At 59.4% G+C, this 15,000-nt stretch overlaps 1 non-coding gene across 1 annotated transcript; it reads left to right on the top strand.

The window, feature by feature from the left end:
* Positions 1 to 12,471: 12,471 nt before the first annotated feature.
* On the top strand, positions 12,472 to 12,590 carry LOC131865951 (5S ribosomal RNA). The gene has a single exon (XR_009364586.1). It is a non-coding gene; the product is annotated as a 5S ribosomal RNA (ribosomal RNA).
* Positions 12,591 to 15,000: the final 2,410 nt, after the last annotated feature.

Raw genomic sequence — 15,000 nt, 5'->3', positions numbered from 1 at the left:
CGGGAGAGAGAAGCCAAGGAGACCACGAGAGTGCTGAGAGTGGGACAGCGCTGAATAGGCGGGAGAAGCCTGCGCGTATAAACGGAGATATATATCCAATTGCAACGAAGGAACGTGCCAAAGATCGAGAACAATGGCAGAAATGCTAGTAACGTGCACTTCGGGACCAACGCATCACCGGAAGACAACCGCCAAACATCGAAAGAGTCGCGATGCTCCGCAACCTACGTGCAAAGCGGTCGCACACCGGGTAAGGGAGTGAGAGCCCCAAACATAGCTGGGCGAGGCGCTCACTCCGCTCTTTAATATCTCGTTAATACCGCCAAGGAAATGGCACAAGCACACACACACAAGCATCCTCGGAAGAGGACAGTTCGAGTGACAGGTCAAATCCAAGAGTTCCGAAGACTACCTCCAGGAACAATCGGGAACAAGACCGATTACAAGTCGTCGAGTCTGTTACTGGGCGAACACGAGATGCGCACAGGAAATCGATCAGCCCTCACAATGGCCCAAGGCCAGAGATCGGACTGCTACGATTTACCCCAACAATCATCGTGCCACTCTTCGCAGAGAGGTGATAGACGCCAACGAGCCCGCGCATAGCAATCGAGGTGTAAAAAGGGCGTTGAAGGCAGGAAGCCTGGACGAAAGAGGCTACGAGGTCACCTCGAAGCGGTCTAAGAATCGGGCGCACTTGGGGCGACTACCAGTGCCAACCCCTTATCCCGCGGTGCGTCCGACACACAGAAATTTCCAAGGCGGCCAAGGAGCCTCCTCGCATAGCAATCGGGGTGTGAGGTTACGGATGCAGCATTGATAGCAATCGAGGTGTGAGGCGAAGGATGCAGAAGTGAGAGCCGAGGGATGTAGCAGAGATAGCAATCGGGGTGTGTGATGCAGAAGAGATAGCAATCGAGGTGTGCGGTGGGAAGGGCCCAGCAGCCAGAATGCATGAAGCGACGGATGAAGCAGTGATGACAACCGGGCTGTGAGGAGAGGAGGGATGCAGCCAAGAAAGCAATCAGGGCTCGAGGCAAGGGATGCATCAAGGATAGCAATCATGTTGTGAGGCGAGATTCCAAAGGCTAAACGTGAGAGGCTGCAGGGTCGACTCAGAGAGGTCTATGCATGTGAGAGGCTGAAAGCAAGGTCGACTCGGAGCGGTCTATGCATCGGGCGCGCTTGGGGCGACTACCAGTGCCAACCCCTTATCCCGCGACGCGTCCGACAAAGAGAACGTTCCAAGGCGGCAGAGGAGGTTACCAGCCGAAGGATGCAGTAGCAATAACAGGTATAGTTCCGCGGCGGCCGAGAAGACTCACCGCATAGGAATCGGGATGCGAGGCGAGGGATGCGGCGGGAAGGCCCCGACGGCTAAACGGAAGAGGCTGCAGGGCCGCCTCGGAATGGTCCAAGCATCGGATGCGATTGGGACGACTACCAGTGCCAACCCCTTATCCCGCGATGCGTCCGATACACAGATAGTTCCAAGGCGGCCGAGGAGCCTCACCGCATATCAATCGGGGTGCGAGGCGAGGGATGGGGCGGGAAGGCCCCAACGGCTAGACGGAAGAGGCTTCAGGGCCACCTCGGAATGGTCCAAGCATCGGACGCGCTTGGGGCGACTGCCAGTGCCAACCCCTTATCCCGCGATGCGTCCGATACACAGATGGTTCCAAGGCGGCCGAGGAGCCTCACCGCATAGCAATCGGGGGTGCGAGGCGAGGGATGGGGCGGGAAGGCCCCAACGGCTAGACGGAAGAGGCTTCAGGGCCGCCTAGGAATGGTCCAAGCATCGGACACGCTTGGGGCGACTACCAGTGACAGCCCCCTATCCCGCGATGCGTCCGATACGAAGATGGTTCCAAGGCGGCCGAGGAGCCTCACCGCATAGCAATCGGGGTGCGAGGTGGGGGATGCGGCGAGATGGCCCCAACGGCTAGACGGAAGAGGCCACAGGGCCGCGTCGGAATAGTCCAAGCATCGGACGCGCTTGGGGCGACTACCAGTGACAACCCCTTATCCCGCGATGCGTCCGATACGAAGATAGTTCCAAGGCGGCCGAGGAGCCTCACCGCATAGCAATCGGGGTGCGAGGTGGGGGATGCGGCGAGATGGCCCCAACGGCTAGACGGAAGAGGCTGCAGGGCCGCCTCGGAATAGTCCAAGCATCGGACGCGCTTGGGGCCACTACCAGTGACAACCCCTTATCCCGCAATGCGTCCGATACGAAGATAGTTCCAAGGCGGCCGAAGAGCCTCACCGCATAGCAATCGGGGTGCGAGGTGGGGGATGCGGCGAGATGGCCCCAACGGCTAGACGGAAGAGGCCACAGGGCCGCCTCGGAATAGTCCAAGCATCGGACGCGCTTGGGGCGACTACCAGTGACAACCCCTTATCCCGCGATGCGTCCGATACGAAGATAGTTCCCAGGCGGCCGAGGAGCCTCACCGCATAGCAATCGGGGTGCGAGGCGAGGGATGCGGCGAGATGGCCCCAAAGGCTAGACGGAAGAGGCTGCAGGGCTGCCTCGGAATAGTCCAAGCATCGGACGCGCTTGGGGCGACTACCACTGCCAACCCCTTATCCCGCGATGCGTCCGATACACAGATAGTTCCGAGGCGGCCGAGGAGGTGGGGGATGCAGCGAGATGGCCCCAACGGCTAGACGGAAGAGGCTGCAGGGCCGCCTCGGAATAGTCCAAGCATCGGACACGCTTGGGGCGACTACCAGTGACAACCCCTTATCCCGCGATGCGTCCGATACACAGATAGTTCCGAGGCGGCCAAGGAGCCTCACCGCATAGCAATCGTGGTGCGAGGTGGGGGATGCGGCGAGATGGCCCCAACGGCTAGACGGAAGAGGCTGCAGGGCCGCCTCGGAATGGTCCAAGCATCAGATGCGCTTGGGGCGACTACCACTGCCAACCCCTTATCCCGCGATGCGTCCGATACACAGATAGTTCCAAGGCGGCCGAGGAGCCTCACAGCATAGCAATCAGGGTGCGAGGCGAGGGATGCGGCGAGAAAGCCCCAACGGCTAGAGGGAAGAGGCTTCAGGTCCGCCTCGGAATGGTCCAAGCATCGGACGCGCTTGGGGCGACTACCAGTGACAACCCCTTATCCCGCGACGCGTCCGATACACAGATAGTTCCAAGGCGGCCGAGGAGCCTCACCGCATAGCAATCGGGGTGCGAGGCGAGGGATGCGGCGAGAAGGACCCAACGGCTACACGGAAGAGGCTTCGGGGCCGCCTCGGAATGGTCCAAGCATCGGACGCGCTTGGGGCGACTACCAGTGACAACCCCTTATCCCGCGACGCGTCCGATACACAGATAGTTCCAAGGCGGCCGAGGAGCCTCACCGCATAGCAATCGGGGTGCGAGGCGAGGGATGCGGCGAGAAGGACCCAACGGCTACACGGAAGAGGCTTCGGGGCCGCCTCGGAATGGTCCAAGCATCGGACGCGCTTGGGGCGACTACCAGTGACAACCCCTTATCCCGCGACGCGTCCGATACACAGATAGTTCCAAGGCGGCCGAGGAGCCTCACCGCATAGCAATCGGGGTGCGAGGCGAGGGATGCGGCGAGAAGGACCCAACGGCTAGACGGAAGAGGCTTCGGGTCCGCCTCGGAATGGTCCAAGCATCGGACGCGCTTGGGGCGACTACCAGTGACAACCCCTTATCCCGCGACGCGTCCGATACACAGATAGTTCCAAGGCGGCCGAGGAGCCTCACCGCATAGCAATCGGGGTGCGAGGCGAGGGATGCGGCGAGAAGGACCCAACGGCTAGACGGAAGAGGCTTCGGGTCCGCCTCGGAATGGTCCAAGCATCGGACGCGCTTGGGGCGACTACCAGTGACAACCCCTTATCCCGCGACGCGTCCGATACACAGATAGTTCCAAGGCGGCCGAGGAGCCTCACCGCATAGCAATCGGGGTGCGAGGCGAGGGATGCGGCGAGAAGGACCCAACGGCTAGACGGAAGAGGCTTCGGGTCCGCCTCGGAATGGTCCAAGCATCGGACGCGCTTGGGGCGACTACCAGTGACAACCCCTTATCCCGCGACGCGTCCGATACACAGATAGTTCCGAGGCGGCCGAGGAGCCTCACCGCATAGCAATCGGGGTGCGAGGCGAAGGATGCGGCGAGAAGGACCCAACGGCTAGACGGAAGAGGCTTCGGGTCCGCCTCGGAATGGTCTAAGCATCGGACGCGCTTGGGGCGACTACCAGTGACAACCCCTTATCCCGCGACGCGTCCGATACACAGATAGTTCCAAGGCGGCCGAGGAGCCTCACCGCATAGCAATCGGGGTGCGAGGCGAGGGATGCGGCGAGAAGGACCCAACGGCTAGACGGAAGAGGCTTCAGGGCCGCCTCGGAATGGTCCAAGCATCGAACGCGCTTGGGGCGACTACCAGTGACAACCCCTTATCCCGCGACGCGTCCGATACACAGATAGTTCCGAGGCGGCCGAGGAGCCTCACCGCATAGCAATCGGGGTGCGAGGCGAGGGATGCGGCGAGAAGGACCCAACGGCTAGACGGAAGAGGCTTCAGGGCCGCCTCGGAATGGTCCAAGCATCGGACGCGCTTGGGGCGACTACCAGTGACAACCCCTTATCCCGCGACGCGTCCGATACACAGATAGTTCCGAGGCGGCCGAGGAGCCTCACCGCATAGCAATCGGGGTGCGAGGCGAGGGATGCGGCGAGAAGGACCCAACGGCTAGACGGAAGAGGCTTCAGGGCCGCCTCGGAATGGTCCAAGCATCGGACGCGCTTGGGGCGACTACCAATGACAACCCCTTATCCCGCGACGCGTCCGATACACAGATAGTTCCGAGGCGGCCGAGGAGCCTCACCGCATAGCAATCGGGGTGCGAGGCGAGGGATGCGGCGAGAAGGACCCAACGGCTAGACGGAAGAGGCTTCAGGGCCGCCTCGGAATGGTCCAAGCATCGGACGCGCTTGGGGCGACTACCAGTGACAACCCCTTATCCCGCGACGCGTCCGATACACAGATAGTTCCGAGGCGGCCGAGGAGCCTCACCGCATAGCAATCGGGGTGCGAGGCGAGGGATGCGGCGAGAAGGACCCAACGGCTAGACGGAAGAGGCTTCAGGGCCGCCTCGGAATGGTCCAAGCATCGGACGCGCTTGGGGCGACTACCGTTGCCAACCCCTTATCCCGCGATGCGTCTGATACACAGATAGTTCCGAGGCGGCCGAGGAGCCTCACCGCATAGCAATCGGGTTGCGAGGCAGATTATTGGGAAGGGAACCCCCTGGGATGCGGCTCAAGCAGTGCCCAAAGGGACTGGAATGCGGAATCACATCGAGAGACCCAAATGCTATACGAGGGCTCAAATCGAATTATCGATTTGGCCACGACATGGACGCATCGGAACGACTACCTTTGCCGAACCACTCGCAATTGCATCCATACCGAAACCAATAGACATTTCCGTTAGAGCCCTCGCATAGCATTCGGGAATCTCGCATGCCCCTCTAAATCGACCAATGCTGGCGCTCAATGAAAATCCGAGCGCTACCACCGTTCGAGCGCCAGCATTGGTCGAGTTAGAGGGGCACGGGGGAGAATGCTCCAGTCAACACCTCCCCTATATAAGTTATTTGTCCGATTCTCGCACAACCGTAGTCTGCCTCGTCGAATCAAACAACGGTCCCAGATTCCGACTTCCGTTCCGTAGAGACCCAAAAGCTAGATGGAGGCTCGCAAGAAAGAGAGTCGGCGCATAGCAATCGGGTTTCTCGAACGTTTAGGGACCGAGCTCACTTGCGGATAGGGCAAAATCCGCCAAGCAACCCAAAAGCTAGACGGGGGCTCGAATCGAATCGCCTAGGCGGCCACAACAACGACGTGTTGGATCGACTACCAGTGCCAAACCATTCAGCAAGACTAGTCTGTGTCGAGGCCGGATAGAGATTCTCAGAGAGCGCCCGCATAGCATTTAGGAGACCTGCCGCGTCCCTCACACTCGACAAATGGTGGTGCACGTTTATAAATCCGAGCGATCCCAACCCTTTCAAGCACCAACATCGGTCGAGATAGAGGGGCACGGAGGGGGCTGCGTGAGACAACACAGTCCCCTATATAAGTTATTTGTCCGATTCTCACACATCCGAAGAATGGTCATCAAATCGGACAACAGCCCAAACTTCCGACTTCCGTCCCAGAAAGCCCAAGAGCTATCTAAAACGTTCATGGCCGGAACTCGATCGCGGCTATACCAGTCCGCCAAGCAACCCAAAAGCTAGACTGGAGCTCTAGTCGAATCACCTCTGTGGCCATTGCAAGGACGTGTTGGAGCGACTACCATTGCCGAACCATTCCGCAGGTCGAGTCCATACCAAGGCCGCATAGAGATTCACGATGAGCTCCTGCATAGCAATCAGGAGACTTGCCGTGTCCATCACAATCGATAAATCCTGGTGCAAGATTTTTGCATCCGAGCGCTCCAACCAGTCGAGCACCAGCATCAATCGACATAAACGGGCACGGGGGGAGGATGCTCGAGAACACTACCTCCCCTATATAAGTTATTTGTCCGATTCTCAAGCAGCCGAAGTCTGGTCATCGAATCGGGTCAAAGACCACAACTTCCGACTTTACCCACAATGCAAGTCATCGAATCGAACATCGGCCCCCGAGTCGGACTCCATGCGTATGTCAGGTCATCGGACCCAAATTCCGCCTTCCTGCGCATGGCGGGCCATCAATATCAACTCGGTCATCGGACCCAAACTCCGCCTTTTTGCGTATGGCACGCCTTCAAATCGGTCATCGGACCCAAATTCCGCCTTCCTGTGCATGGCGGGCCATCAACATCAACTCGGTCATCGGACCCAAATTCCGCCTTTCTGCGCATGGCACGCCATCAACTCGGTCATCGGACCCAAATTCCGCCTTCCTGCGCATGGCAGGTCATCGGACACAAATTCAGACCTCGCCAATATGCCTACGTATCGAATCGGTCATCGGACCCAACTTCCGACTTCATCCATACTGTAGGGTCTTTGAGGTTGGCGCGGTGCGCTCAACCCAGGGAGTCGACCCATCGAAGCATACACCTCCCCTATATAAGCTATTTGTCCGATTCCCACACCTGTGTAGTTTGCACCTCTGACCAGGACATCGACCCCAACTTCCGAACTCGACTGCAACGACGGCACCAGCGCCTTGGTGCGCACCTTGCGACGCACAGTCCCAACATTCGCCTTCCTGCACATGGCAGGTCATCGGACCCAAATTCCGACCTCGCGAGTATGCCTACATATCGAATCGGTCATCGGACCCAACTTCCGACTTCATCCATACCGTAGGGTCTTTGAGGTTGGCGCGGTGCGCTCAACCCGGGGAGTCGACCCAACGAAGCATACACCTCCCCTATATAAGCTATTTGTCCGATTCCCACACCTGTGTAGTTTGCACCTCCGATCAAGACATCGACCCCAACTTCCGAACTCGCCTCCAACGACCGAACCAGCGCCTTGGTGCGCACCTTGCAACGCACAGTGCCAACATTCGCCTTCCTGCACGTGGCAGGTCATCGGACCCAAATTCCGACCTCGCGAGTATGCCTACATATCGAATCGGTCATCGGACCCAACTTCCGACTTCATCCATACCGTAGGGTCTTTGAGGTTGGCGCGGTGCGCTCAACCCGGGGAGTCGACCCAACGAAGCATACACCTCCCCTATATAAGCTATTTGTCCGATTCCCACACCTGTGTAGCTTGCACCTCCGATCAGGACATCGACCCCAACTTCCGAACTCGACTAAAAAGACCGCACCAGCGCCTTGGTGTGCACCTTGCAACGCACAGTGTCAACATTCGCCTTCCTGCACATGGCAGGTCATCGGACCCAAATTCCGACCTCATGAGCATACCTACTAATCGAATTGGTCATCGGACCCAACTTCCGACTTCATCCATACCGTAGGGTCTTTGAGGTTGGCGCGGTGCGCTCAACCTGGGGAGTCGACCCATCGAAGCATACACCTCCCCTATATAAGCTATTTGTCCGATTCCGACACCTGTGTAGTTTGCACCTCCGCTCAGGACATCGACCCCAACTTCCGAACTCGCCTGCAACGACCGAACCAGCGCCTTGGTGCGCACCAAAAGTGCGCACTTTTGGAGGGCACTTTTGTGCGCTCCAAAGGTGCGCACTTTTGGAGGGCACTTTTCTGCGCTCCAAAGGTGCGCACTTTTGGAGGGCACTTTTTGGAGGGCACTTTTCTGCGCTCCAAAGGTGCGCACTTTTGGAGGGCACTTTTTGGAGGGCACTTTTCTGCGCTCCAAAGGTGCGCACTTTTGGAGGGCACTTTTTGGAGGGCACTTTTCTGCGCTCCAAAGGTGCGCACTTTTGGAGGGCACTTTTTGGAGGGCACTTTTCTGCGCTCCAAAGGTGCGCACTTTTGGAGGGCACTTTTTGGAGGGCACTTTTCTGCGCTCCAAAGGTGCGCACTTTTGGAGGGCACTTTTCTGCGCTCCAAAGGTGCGCACTTTTGGAGGGCACTTTTTGGAGGGCACTTTTCTGCGCTCCAAAGGTGCGCACTTTTGGAGGGCACTTTTTGGAGGGCACTTTTCTGCGCTCCAAAGGTGCGCACTTTTGGAGGGCACTTTTTGGAGGGCACTTTTCTGCGCTCCAAAGGTGCGCACTTTTGGAGGGCACTTTTGTGCACTCCAAAGGTGCGCACTTTTGGAGGGCACTTTTCCTGTGCTCCAAAGGTGCACACCTAGGTGAGCACCTTCGACCACACCTTGTAGCACACCAAACTCTGACTTTCGACTTCATCCGCAATGCAGGGTCTTTGAGGTTGGCGCAATGCGCACAACCAGGGGAGTCGACCCATCAAACCCAACACCTCCCCTATATAAGCTATTTGTCTGATTCTCATACATGCGTAGCCTGCAGGAGCAATTAGGACATCGACCCCAACTTTCGGCTTCTAAACGAAAACAAGGTCTTTGAGGTTGGTGTAATGCGAACAACTAGGGGAGTCAACCCATCAAACCCAACACCTCCCCTATATAAGCTATTTGTCTGATTCTCATACATGTGTAGTCTACAGGAGCAATTAGGACATCGACCCCAACTTTTGACTTCTTAACGAAAACAAGGTCTTTGAGGTTGACGTAATGCGCACAACCAGGGGAGTCGACCCATCAAACCCAACACCTCCCCTATATAAGCTATTTGTCCGATTCTCATACATGTGTAGCCTGCAGGAGCCATTAGGACATTGACCCCAACTTTTGACTTCTTAACGAAAACAAGGTCTTTGAGGTTGGCGTAATGCGCACAACCAAGGGAGTTGACCCATCAAACCCAACACCTCCCCTATATAAGCTATTTGTCTGATTCTCATACATGTGTAGCCTGCAACAACGATTAGGACATCCACCCCAACTTCTGAATTCGTCTGCGTTGACCGCACCAAAGGTGCACGCCTTGGTGCTCACCAAAATCCGACTTCCGACTTCTTCTGCTATGCGGGGTCTTTGAGGTTGGCGCAGTGCGCACAACCAGGGGAGTCAACCCACCGAATGCAACACCTCCCCTATATAAGCTATTTGTCTGATTCTCATACATGCGTAGACTGCAGCAATGATTAGGACATCCACCCCAACTTTTGACTTCTTAAACAAGACAGGGTCTTTGAAGTTGGTGCAGTGCACACAACCAGGGGAGTCGACCCATCAAACGCAACACCTCCCCTATATAAAGCTATTTGTCCGATTCTCATACGTGTAGTCTGCAGCAGCGATTAGGACATCGACCCCAACTTCCGAATTCGTTTGCATTGACCGCACCAAAGGTGCACGCCTTGGTGTGCACCCTGGAGTGCACTTTGGTGCTCACCTCGGTGCACACTTTGGTGTGCACCTCGGTGTGCACCAAAGGTGCGCACCTTGGAGCGCACCAAAGGTGTACACTTTGGAGCGCACCACATAGGGTCTTTGAGAGGTTGGCGCAGTGCGCACACCAAGGTGGGTGTTGAGGTGCGTGCCGAGGTGGGTGGGTGCTAGGGTGCGCTCCATGGTGGGTGCCAGGGTGGGTGCGTGCTAGGGTGGATTCCAAAGAGGGTCATAGGGTGGGTGCCAAGGTGGGTTGGTGATATAGTGGGTTCAAAGGTGGGTACTAGGGTGGGTTCCAAGGTGGGTCACAAGTTGGGTGCCAGGATGCGTGGGTGTTAGGTTGGGTGCCAAGGTGGGCTCCTGCGTGGGTGGGTGCTAGGGTGGGTTTCAAGGTGGACGCGAGGGCGGGTGCCAAGGTGGGTAACAAGTTGGGTGTTAGGATGGGTGAGTGCTAGAGTGGGTGCCAAGGTGGGTGGGTGCTAAGGTGGATGCCAAGGTGGTTCACAGGGTGGGTGGGTTCTAGGGTGAGTTCCAAGGTGGGTCACAGGTTCAGTGCTAGGGTGGGTGTCAAGGCGGGTGTCGAGGTGCCTGGGTGCTAGGGTGTGGATGCCAATGTGGGTCATAGGGTGGGTACTAGGGTGGGCTGCAATGTGGGTGCCAAGGTGGGTAACATGCTCGGTGGGTTCTAAATTGGGTGCCAGGGTGGGTGTGCACCCACCTTGCCCGAGGTGGGTGCCAAGGTGCCAGTGTGGGTGGGTGCTAAGGTGGATGCCAAGGTGGGTGAGAAGGTGGGTGATAGGTTGAGTGGTAGGATGGGTGGGTGCCAAGATGGGTCACAGGGTGGGTGCAAGGGTGGGTAGGTGCTAGGGTTGGTGTCAGGGTGGGTGGGTGCTAGGTTGGGTTCCAAGGTGGGTGCGAGGGTGAGTGTCAAGGTGGGTCACAGGTTAGGTGCTAGGATGGGTGAGTGCTAGGGTGCAAAGGTGCCAGGGTGGGTGCTAGGATGGGTCGATGCTAGGGTGAGTGGCAAGGTGGGTCCACAAGTGTCAAGGTGGGTGCCGAGGTGGGTGCCAAGTCGGCGACTGCTATGGTGGATGCCAAGGTGGGTCACGGGGTGGGTGCCAAGTTGCTAGGTTGGGTTCCAAGGTGGGTGCCAACGTGGGTGCTAGGGTGCGTGGGTTAAAGGGTGTGTCACAACGTGGGTGCCAGGATGGGTGCGCACCCACACTGGCCAAGACGGGTGCGGGTGCAAGGTTGGGTTCCAAGCCCGGTCACAGGCTGGGTGCTAGGATGGGTGGGTGCCAAGGTGGGCACCAGGGTGGGTGCACCCACCCTGGCCAAGGTGGGTCACGGGGTGGGTCCTAGGGTGGGTAACGGGGTGGGTACTAAGGTGCGTGCCAAGGTGGGTCATAGGGTGGGTGCCAAGGTGGGCACCAGGGTGGGTGTGCACCAACCCTAGCCAGGGTAGGTCACGGGGTGGTTGTCGGGGTGGGCGTCAAGGAGCCAAGGTGGGTGGCAAGTAGCCAAGTTGCGTGCCAAGGTGGGTGTCGGGGTGGGTGCCAAGGATCCAAGGTGGGTGCCAAGGAACCAAGGTGGGTGTCTGGGTGGGTGCCGAGGTGGGAGCCAGGGTGGGTCCCAAGGTGAGTGCAAAGGTGGGTGCCAGGGTCAAGGTGAGTGCCAATGTGGGTTCCAAGGTGCCAGGGTCAGGGTGAGTGCCAATGTGGGTTCAAAGGTGCTAAGTTGGGTGCGAGGTTGGGTGCGAGGGTGGGTGGGTGCCAAGGTGTGCTAGGTGGAAGCCCGGGTGGGTCGGCATCCCATGGGTGTCGAGTTGGGTGCCTGATGGGTGCTTCTTGTCAAGTTTTAGTCGTCGGGACTCATTTCGAGCCTTAGAGGTCGTTTCTTGTCCGGTTGCCCTGTCTTCGACCTGGGAACCCAATTTTGGTCCTCGGGTCCCATTTTTTTTTGTCTCGCATCCCACTTTTGGCCTGTGGCCTTTTCGGGGTCGATTCTCGTTTTGGGCATCAGAGCATGTTTCTTCTCCTAAAACCCAATATTTGTTTATTAAGTCTCGGAACACATTTTTGTTCTCGTGGACCCATCATGGGTCTTGGAACGCATTTGTGGTCCTTGGGTCCCATTTTGCATCCCGAAACTTGTGTTTTGGTGCTTGATCCCTATTTTGGGTGCCCACCTTGCACCAAGTGCGCACCCGGGGCAAACCGAGCGCCTTGGTGCACCGGGGCAAGATCGAGCGTGCACCCGAGGCGCCCCGAACATGCACCAAGGTGCACTCGGCCCACATGTGAGCGCAGGTCGTTGCGCCCGAGGTGGTGTGTGGGCACCGCGTTGCAGACGGGACACTGCACGCACACGACGCCCCCTCCAGGTGCACGCACGTAGGCCGGGCCGGGTGCACACCCGACGCCCTAGCAAGGTGCGCGCACCCGGGCAGGGCTCACACTTGGCGAACGGGGCGCACTTCGCGAGGGAGGGTGTGCACCTCGACGGGGGTGGGTGGCCGGGGTGGATTCGCACGTGGGTCGCGGTTTGCTAAGTACACACTGCGACAAGCTCATAACGGGTGCGATCATACCAGCGTTAGTGCACCGGATCCCATCAGAACTCCGCAGTTAAGCGCGCTTGGGCCGGAGTAGTACTGGGATGGGTGACCTCCCGGGAAGTCCCGGTGTTGCACCCTTTTTTAGTTTTTCGCCGGGCGTCGCAATGCTATTTGAATAAACCTTTTGCCCGTTTGCGTTCTCGTCGGGGCCGGGCCGGGCCGGGGTGCGCTGCCCGCACTACCGCGCGCGCGGGGGCGACACCGAGCGCGCACCCGAGGCGCCCCGAGCACACAGGCCACGGTGCAACCCGGGCGTTGTGCGCGCACCCCGGTGCGCCCGAGGTGCTGCGCGCGCACCCAGGTGAAATCGGTGTGCACCTCGGCCAGTGCGCGCTCGGTCGAGTCGCGCACGTTGGCCAAGGTGCACGGTGATGTTTCTTACTCTAAGGTTCCGCACCAGACGCCCGGGACAGGTGAGCGAAGCTGGGCGGGGCCGGGTGCGCGGCCGGGGCAGGTGCACGCAGCTGGAGAGAGCTTTGGAGCACACTTCGGAGCGCACCAATGATGCGCTCCATTCAAAAGTTTCCTGAAAAGGCAAAAAAAGTTGAGATTATAGAATTTCCCACTTGAGAGATTGTAAAAAAAAAAAATTTAAAATGAAGGAAACGCGGGTGCCAAGGTGTGCGCAGCCCAGCCCACCCTGGCGAAGGTGCACGCAAGGTGCGCACCCGAGGCAAACCGGACAATTAACCCAACTTTCGACTTCGCGCGCACCTTGGAGCGCACTTCGGAGCGCTCCTTGGTGCGCACCAATCTTGGGCACCTCGGAGTGCACCATGGCGCCCACCAAGGTGCGCACCCGGGGCAAACCGAGCTCCGACTTCGTGCGCACCTTGGAGCGCACGAAAGGTGCGCACCATGGCGCCCACCAAGGTGCGCAGCCCAGCCAAGGCGTGCGCATCAAGGTGCGCACCCTGGCGAAGGTGCGCACCCGGGGCAAACCGAGCTCCGACTTCGTGCGCACCTTGGAGCGCACAAAAGGTGCGCAACCCAGCCAAGGTGTGCGCACCCCGGTCAAACCGAGCTCCGAATCGTGCGCACCAGAGGTGCACGCCATCGTGCGCACCTTGGAGCACACTTCGGAGCCCTCCTTGGTGCGCGCCGATGTTGCGCACCTCGGAGCGCACCCGGGGAAAACAATGCAATTAACCCGACTTTCGACTTCGTGGGCACCTCGGAGCGCTCTCGGGTTCGCACCTCGGAGCACACCGAGGTGCGCACCTTTGATGCGCTGCCTTCACCAATTTCCAGAAAAGGCAAGAAAACATTGAGAAGGTGTGCGCACCGAGGTGCCCACCCTGGCGAAGGTGCACGCGAGGTGCGCACCCGGGGCAAACCGGGCTCCGACTTCGTGCACGCCGCACCTTGGAGCACACTTCGGAGCGCTCCTTGGTGCGCACCAGGGCGCGCAACCCAGCCGAGGTGCCCACCCCGGCGAAGGTGCACGCGAGGTGCGCACCCGGGGCAAACCGGGCTCCGACTTCGTGCACGCCATGGTGCCCACCGCGGCGAAGGTGCACGCGAGGTGCGCACCCGGGGCAAACCGGGCTCCGACTTCGTGCACGCCGCACCTTGGAGCACACTTCGGAGCGCTCCTTGGTGCGCACCATGGTGCCCACCAGGGCGCGCAACCCCGCCGAAGGTGCACGCGAGGTGCGCACCCGGGGCAAACCGGGCTCCGACTTCGTGCACGCCGCACCTTGGAGCACACTTCGGAGCGCTCCTTGGTGCGCACCATGGTGCCCACCAGGGCGCGCAACCCCGCCGAAGGTGCACGCGAGGTGCGCACCCGGGGCAAACCGGGCTCCGACTTCGTGCACGCCATGGTGCGCACCGCGGCGAAGGTGCGCACCCGGGGCAAACCGGGCTCCGACTTCGTGCACGCCGCACCTTGGAGCACACTTCGGAGCGCTCCTTGGTGCGCACCAGGGCGCGCAACCCAGCCGAGGTGCCCACCCCGGCGAAGGTGCACGCGAGGTGCGTACCCGGGGCAAACCGGGCTCCGACTTCGTGCACGCCGCACCTTGGAGCACACTTCGGAGCGCTCCTTGGTGCGCACCATGGTGCCCACCAGGCCGCGCAACCCAGCCAAGGTGTGCGCACCAAGGTGCACGCGAGGTGCGCACCCGGGGCAAACCGGGGTCCGACTTCGTGCACGCCGCACCTTGGAGCACACATCGGGGCGCTCCCGGGTTCGCACCGGCGTTGCGCACCGTGGTGGGCACCTCGGAGCACACCAAGGTGGGCAGCGAGGTGCGCACCTTTGATGCGATGCCTTCACTAATTTCCATAAAAGGCAAAAAAAAAACGAGATTTTAAAATTTCCGTTTTGAAAGATAGTGAGAAAAAGGGAATGCTGGTGCCATCTTGAGCCCGCCCTGGTGCGCAGCCCAGCCAAGGTGTGCGCACCAAGGTGCCCACCCTGGCGAAGGTGCGCGCCCGGGCAATTAACCCAACTTCCAACTTCGCGCGCGCCAGGGTGGGAGCG

This window comes from Cryptomeria japonica, unplaced genomic scaffold (genome assembly GCF_030272615.1).
Source record: "Cryptomeria japonica unplaced genomic scaffold, Sugi_1.0 HiC_scaffold_127, whole genome shotgun sequence".
Taxonomy (NCBI): Eukaryota; Viridiplantae; Streptophyta; class Pinopsida; order Cupressales; family Cupressaceae; genus Cryptomeria; species Cryptomeria japonica.
This window is presented reverse-complemented; position numbering and strand designations above follow the sequence as displayed.